Genomic DNA, 8,395 nt, shown 5'->3' with positions numbered 1-8,395 from the left:
ATCAAAAGCTGGACAGGCTAGTTAAGACAACACTCCACTAGCTTAGGTGGTGCATGGCTGCTCATATGACTTACTTGTTTTATTTACAGTGCCCTACAAATTTCTGCCACTTTCTTCCAGTACCTTCAAACAATTCGCCACTGGTCCCTGCCTCCCACCACCTGCCACTGAGGCAGATGCCTCATTCTGCCTAATGGTAGGGCCAGCCCTTACTAGTTGTGAAATAATCTGGGAGACAGGGTCACTCTCGAAGCAGCACTAAGTCACATGTTCTGTCAGCACAAGGATGTTCTGTCACCTTGTGCAATGGAGCTGTCTCCCCTCTTCTCTCACCGCATGTGCCCCTAAATCTGTTATGGGGGATAGGGCACAATGTGCATTAGAGTTTGAATTCCACGGAATTTAAATTATAATACACCATATAATAAATAAAAGAAGCAATAAAAATACAATTAAAAACCATGCAGCATCAAGCATAGGGCATTACAACTGCTACAATAGGCAGAAAAACCATGAAGTGGTCTGCCAAGACCCTCAGCAATTTTTGTGTGTTCCATGGGGCAGAAAGTTTGGGAACCACTGAACTTGAGGAAGTTACCACATTTTCCCAGCAACATTATTTTTTAGTTTGAAGACTGGGAAAATGCAGTTTGCCTGTGCCACAAATCCGAAACCCCAGGTTGTACAACTCTGTACAGAACATCATTTTTAATTGCTGTGTTGCTTTAATGGATTTGTGTTATTGTCTCTTAATTATGGATGTTTATGTTTTAATGTTTTCATGGGATTGTTTTATTGTTTATTTTAATTATGGATGTTTTAATGTTTGTGTAATTTCCTTTTATGCTTTGTAAACCAATTGGAAGTCTATTTTGGCATTGGTATGAAAAGTAGTAGTAACGGAGGTAATAATAATAGTGATAATTCCCTGTGCAAACAATTATCCGCAAAGACTCAAAAGTCCTTTGTTAAGCATGCATTTTATTTAACGTTTTATTTTGTATATTGCTTTGTGCACTCTAGAAGTATTCTAGAAATCTAAATCTAAAAACTCTAAATGCACTTTTCCATGGGGCAGGATTGAGAGACAGACATAAATGCCAGGGAAAAAAGGAGCATAAGTACTTTGTCCTCTGGTCTTCATCTGGAGGAATATTGGGAACTACCTTATAGAGAGTCAGACTGTTGGTCACTCTAGTGTAGAATTGCCTACACTGACTGGCAGCTGCTCTCCAGGGTTTCAGACAGGGGTCTCTCCTTGGAGATGCCAGAGATTGGACATGGGACCTTCTGCATGCAAAGCAGATACTCTGCCACTTTGCTACAGCTCTTCCTTTGTATGATCGCCGAGCGCCTCACTTCCCAGCCTAAGGTTGCTCACTGTTGTAGGAGCATTACAATTCTCTTCCTCCTTTTTAAAAAGAGTTAAGAAAGACAACGATCAATCAGGGTCAGCTTCAGGAACCCAGGCCCTGGCCTTGGCTAATGAACCTTCCTCAACCAATGTGGGAGGGCAGAAGTGAGACACAGAAACAGATCGCCTCAAACATATCTGTTCAGATGACTTGTGTGAGTTTTTTCCAGGGGTGAAGTTCAATAAGATTACTAGACACACACATCCCTGCTTGGGGGTGGTAGAGAGAAAGGATGTGTTGTGAGGGCACCACCACCCTCCCAAAAGCAAGCAGATTTAGCATATTAAGACATTCATGTCTTGTTGATGCTGTCAGATTTCACTTGAAAACCAAAGTTCTGCTCAGCTGCCATCAAAGCCTTTGAAGTCCACGAGGGCTGAGAACTGATGCTGCTCTCTAAAGATAAGACAGGGCTTTTTAAAATGTATTCCTTTTCTGAGGCAATTGGTATCTTAAACACAACCATGCAAGGAATTCCAATAGGGATGGTTGGTTATTCCCATCCATTCAGCTCCTCTTACAGCTGTACTTGGAATATATATATATTTTAAATCAGAAATAATTTGTACAACAGCAGTTTGGAGGACTAGGTATTAGTATTCACACCACCTTCATCTGAGAGTGCTGGAGGAAGGATTTTCTTTGACCCAATCCCACAATTCTGCACATACGTATGAATCTTTATAGGGAACCTTTTTAAAGTGTGTACAGTACCCCACTTCCCAAAAAAAGGAAGCCCTTGCCAGTGCAGCCAGGAGGACTTGTAACGTAGACTCTAAAATAAAATAAAATAAATTTTATCAGGAACAGATGGCTCATTATTCAACACTGAGAGTGGTGGAGGCCACACCGTAAAAGGAGATTGCATTTTCTTGCACTGTCAGAAAAACTGATTAAGTCAGACTGATTTGGATCATCTTATTTGTCCCATATGTAAAGTTGAGGTATGCCTCAAAATAGCCATTTGTATTTGGGTTCTGATTATCTTCTAAGATGATCAGTTTAAAAGTATAGTCTTATATTTATACTTACTTTTCTTATTTTGTGTTTGTTTCTAGATATACAGTAATGTTCAACTAATCCTTTCCCATGATTTTTGCATATGGATTTTGAAATTAGCTATTGCAATTGCTTGTAATTGAAACCTTGTACGTGATCAATTCAGATTTTTTTTTATTAAAGCCTGAAAATTTCCCCCTCTTTCTCTTTGTTTTCTGTACATTTTAAACTAATACAGTTTTTAAAAAGAAGAAAGGAGATAATAACTAAAATTATCAGGTAATGGGGAGCACCTTTCCTGTCAAGCTGAGTTGCCATCCTATATACCAGCTGTGGGTAACTTCTGGCCTGAAGATATAATTAGCCTGGTAGACCATCCCTCTTGCCTGGTAAAGCCATCTCATTCCCAAGATCCCCTACACCTGATGTCAGCTGACTGGTGATGCCTGCAAAGTCCTGTGCTTTTGCAAGGACCCCCATGATTGCTAGTCCTTGCAAAAAGCACAGAACTTTGCAGGTGCCAACAACCAGCTGACTGGAGGTGCTTGCAAAGACACAGGGCTTGGTAAATGCCAACAACCAGCTGATTGTCAGTGCCTGTGACTCGCTGTGCCATCACCTGTGATATCAGATCATTGATAAGTAGCCCTGCCTGGCTCCCTACTCCTGCTACATATTAATAGTGAACTCAATTCTCCATGTACAGTTCCTGATGCAGCCAAAACAGCACCATCTGCACAGGAGGAGACCTGCAAGATCACTTAGATCAGGAATTGACAAACTGTGGTCTGCAGACAACAGCTAGCCTGCAGTTGTCTCCCTCCTTATTTATAACCTGTCCAGAGGCTGGCCCTGGCTGTAAGCTTCCTCCTGCTTTTTTGTCTCAGTGTTGCCCCTGTGGAATACTGAGTTCTACAGAGAGGAGGATGGGGACAAAACTAGAATGAGTTGGCTCCGTCAGCCATTGGCTCTGGCTCCGCCTACTGTGGGGCTCTCTGTCTTCCACCTAACCAGTCCCAATGGGCACCAGCCACCACTGGCAGACACCCAGCTGTCCCCCTCTTTGCCCCTGGCTCCCATAAGTGTTGTGCTTCCTGGAAAGCTTTGCTACAGAGGTGCGGAAATTAAATGCAAATGTAACATGTTTGAAAGCTAGATTTGCTTTCAGAGTCAGTGTTCGTATTTGATGAATATGTAGATTGCTTTTGGTAACACGGAATAAAAATAAATGCCATAGCTAAATACATAATTTGAATGATTGGAAATAGCCTTCGTCAATACTTTGATGTGGCCGTACACACACATACACACACAAACAATTTTTCTTGTTTATGAGTGCCCAAAGAGGAGATGATCTGCTATGATATCACAAATGTACATCATTTCCAGCAGGGCACATTTGCATGACTAATATGCTAACTACATCCGCTTTTCCTATAGCGAATAAATCTCAGAGGCCCTGAAGAAAAGCTATGTGATCAAAACTGCCTAAGACCGAAAATAGCTCTTCTTCATGTCACTGTTTTTAACACCAGATTTTCCTTCCCTATGCTCAGCCTGTGTTTGCATGCAAGCTTACTGTTTTTGTCTAGGATACAGTAAAATGGAGATTAAAAAGAGTGGGGGCGGCTGGAGGAAGATGCTTGAGTCCCAGTTTTCAATGACAGGTGGTGGAGTTAATGGAGCCGAAAGATTATACAACTGTATCAGTGGAAGAGACTCGGAGAACTCTTAATTCATCCTTTGGCTTTGAAGCCAGAGGTTCTTCCATAATTAAACATCCTACTCAGATTATGCCTTATATGGAAATGCAGCCTAATGGCTTCCTATAGGGAACACCTAAAATCCATGAAGTATAGCATTGGACCATAGGTCCCTGGCTTTAGTGTGGAAAGGGACTCACATTTGCCCCCCCCCCAATTTAAGTTATTGGGCTACATTGCAGTCATGAAATGCAGGAGGAAATCTAGCTTTGGAGGGCAGGCATATGTCTGAGGCAGGACGGCACTGCCCCTTACAGCTGTCCACCGCTCCCTGGGGAAGGCTGTTCCTCGCGCTTTTGTCAGGCCTCATCTTGATCAGAAACAAATGCATGTCTGGGGCTGCAGTGGGTGGCGGGGGGCAGCTGCTCCCAATGAAAGCTTTCTGCCCCCTGTGCATTGCCACCTGCAAGATGCCACTTGAAAGATGAAAACCTGTTTGAGGACGGCAGCATGTGTGCGATCAAAAGCCAAGCAGCACTGAGAGCAGGGGTGAAGTTTTCCTTTGCTGTGCGCAGGCACCTCCAGAGGTAGCTCCACTGTCTCTCTTTGCTGCCCAAGATGCTCCCTGCACCACCCCAGCCCTGTTACATAACCACATTGCACAACCTGATATGCGCCTTTCTCTAGCGCTGCCAGGACGAATTGGGTGAGACAAGCTAATTCTCTGTGCTCTGTGTCGCTGTCAGAACAAATCCCTAGCAATGCTGATTCAGGGTGGGAGTGAGCTGTGATTTCCACACCAGTCGCCTTCTTAGGCTGTTATGAAAGGAAATGACAAGAGTCTTTCTCACAACGGCCTCTGTGCACCTTATCACTGGGTGGCAGCTGAAAGACCTCTCCTGTCATCATGACCCCAGAGTCTAGCAGTGACCAGGAGAGCCAGAGACTTAACAGGGTCTCCCATACATCTGAGTTCATTGACTCCATCATAAGCTTGTCATTGACCCCAACTCAAATTCTTAGGAATGTAGATGAAATAGTCAAGAAGTATAAATATATGCTGTATTTTTCAGTGCAGTGTATAAGACACACCTATGTATAAGACAACCCCTATTTTTTTGAACCCCGAATTAAGAAATTGGGTCAGAGCCTTAGCCCAAGCCTGGGCTGCCCTTTCCAGAGCCTGTGCATTCACCATCTGTGTAGAAGACAACCCCCAATTTTTGATTAATTTTTTTTAGCAAAAAAATTGTCTTATACGTGGAAAAATGTGGTAATCAACATTGATTAATCACCAGTCACCATTACCAGAACTCATAAAACAGAAACAAAAAATATTATTAAACACAGAGGTACCTCATTGACAAAGAAGGTACACTCTGTGCTTGCCCGGGCCCTTTATTTCTGAGGCTCTTGAGAGTCCCATGGACTGCAAGATGATCAAACCTATCCATTCTGAAGGAAATAAGCCCTGAGTGCTCACTGGAAGGACAGATCATGAAGCTGAGGCTCCAATACTTTGGCCACCTCATGAGAAGAGAAGACTCCCTGGAAAAGACCCTGATGTTGGGAAAGATGGAGGGCACAAGGAGAAGGGGACGACAGAGGATGAGATAGTTGGACAGTGTTCTTGAAGCTACCAACATGAGTTTGACCAAACCATGGGAGGCAGTGGAAGACGGGAGTGCCTGGCGTGCTCTGGTCCATGGGGTCACGAAGAGTTGGACACGACTAAATGACTAAACAACAACAAGTTCCTAATTTAATTTTTCACACTATACAATATAAGCTTCTTTCCCACCCCTAGGCCCTTTCTGACCCCTTTCAACCCCTATATCTTCATTCATCCCCTGCACAGTCCCATCAATCTCAGAGGGACAATACTGATCACATTGCAAAACCCCTGGCTACAATCTCATCAGTTAGGGTTGCAGGAGAAAACTGCCCTGCTCACCTGATACAATCTGGGTGGATCGTGAACTGTAAATTAGGTAACAGTCCACTTCAGCATCTAAAATCCTTGAGACTGTTTAAAGGCTGCATGCTGTCTCCCTGCTCTGTCCCCATTCCCTTTAACACAGTGTATGCAGCTTCCCACGCTCTCTGTGGCTACTGCGTGGTACTCCTTGCCACTATGCACATTTAACAAGCACAGAGCAAGGCTGTGTGCACACCATACGTTTAAAGCACAGGACTTCCAAAGAATTCTGTGAACTGTAGTTTGTTACGGGTGCTGGAGTTGCAGTTCCACAAGGGATAAACTACACTTCCCATAATTCTTTGGGGGAAGTTATACAGGGTCAGCCATGCTTTTTTTTCTGTACCGTTCCCTTCGCTCCCAAAGAACGGAGTCAGCGCACAGCACTTGGATCACTTCATAAGTTCTTTTAAACGTGTACTTCCCTGTAGATTTTAAAGGATTTTCTATTGAAAATACTTTCCTTGTTTAGGATCACTCTGGCTTGTGTGATTCAGAGCTCTGGCCTAAGCCCTGATGGGAAGCAGCCTTTCACCAGGCAAGCTGCTCTGTTAGCACAGTCAGTGAGAGGGTGACAGAGTTGTGGGCAAGGTGAGCTCATGACAGCTGCCTCTTGGCGTTCCATCACCTTGTGCAGAGAGGAGGGAGAGGCATTGTAGGGTGAAAACAGGAGATGGAAAACAGGAGGCGGGCGTGGACTGACCCAAACCAAGATCCTTCCTGGTGTGCCACAGCAGTCTGATGAATATTGCTCCTCTTTAGCGACTCTTCCACAGAAAGAATGAGGCTGTCGGCACATTACTGCTTACTCAGGCTCCAGTGCGTCCCCACTGCTGGGATCTGAAGCCAAGTACCCAGTTTCTTGAGAAATGCTGCTGAATGATGGCCTTCCCTGAAACCAGCTTCCATCCAATTTGAAAATGTTAAGCTGCGTTTATGCTGAGCTGTGTACATTTTAGGTGGCTGTTGCACATGCACAGATGACAGCACATGCGCAGATGATGGCCTCATTGAATAAGAGTTGGAGGGTGCAGATATGGGGAAACAAATTATTTCATTTGTTTTATTACATTTCTATCCCTTTTCCTCAAGGTAGTGTACATGGTTCTCTCCCTTCTCATTTAACCCAACAACAACCTTGCAAGGTATATTAGGCTGAGAGGCAGTGACTGGCTCAAGCTCATCCAGGGAGCTTCATGGCCAAATGGGAATTTGATCCCTGGTCTCCCAGGTCCCAGTCCAACACTCTAACCACTACACCACACTGGCTTTAGAAATGCAGCAGGGGGCAGCCTCTTTGTGCTTTAAGCTGGCAACACATACATGTCCTGAGTGTGGCCTTATATTGCCAACAGATCGTCCAGATCCAGCTCTTTTGTATGTGTGATTGGCACTGTGGTTTACACCTTACATTTTAAGCACTTGGTTTCTTCCCCAACTGCAGTTTCCTCCCTCCCTGAGCTACAATTCCCAGCACCCTTACCAAACTACAGCTCCTAGGATTCACTGGGGAAAGTCATGGTGCTTTAAATGTGCGCTAAACATGCTTTACACGTATGCTGTGCATGTGATGTGAGCCAGCTTCAATGTTTTTATGAGAGTTATTAAGGCCAGGGCCCAAGTCTAGGGCCCTCACAGCCCGGGGGCCTCCAAATGCATGCCAGGCTGAGGATAGGGGCAACGTGGCAACAAATGAACAAGACATCATTGTGTGGCAAGGAAGTGCTCCAAAGTACCAGTCAGCACAACATTCCTCCTTCTTTGTTTTTCAAAAACCCTTCCCCCAACCTCCACACTGAAAAACTGTTTTGGGGGAGGAAAGATGAAGGAACCTGCTTCTTCCCCATCACTGCCTGCTAAGCCGGGGGGGGGGGGGAGAGAGAGAGCAAGCAAGCAACCAGGGCGTCTGTGTGTGGGGTTGGAAAGACAGCGTCTACACTGCCTAGCTAGGGCAGTGCTGGTGGAGGACGTGGGGCGGGGGGAGCAGCAGAGCATGGAGGGGGCACCACTGTCCTCTGAGAACCTGCAAGAGCCAAAGGGCACCGGAAGGCTTCGATTTCAAGCATCCTGTGCTAACTGGCTATGCAAAGAGGCTGGACATGACTGTGGGAAAGTTGGTTCTTCAGCCTGTGTTGCATAAGCTGCTTGATCATTCTTAAGAGGGAGGCAGCAGCAACCTGTGTTCTCTGTGTTCGCCTTTTCATCACCAACAGAGGCTCACAGCAACCACCATGCAGAGCCACAGATGTCACAGCAACACTTTGCTGCACCCAGCCAAGAGTGGACCATTCTCGTTGCTG

The sequence above is a fragment of the Podarcis cretensis genome (assembly GCF_951804945.1).
Source record: "Podarcis cretensis genome assembly, chromosome: 8".
Taxonomy (NCBI): Eukaryota; Metazoa; Chordata; class Lepidosauria; order Squamata; family Lacertidae; genus Podarcis; species Podarcis cretensis.
This window is presented reverse-complemented; position numbering follows the sequence as displayed.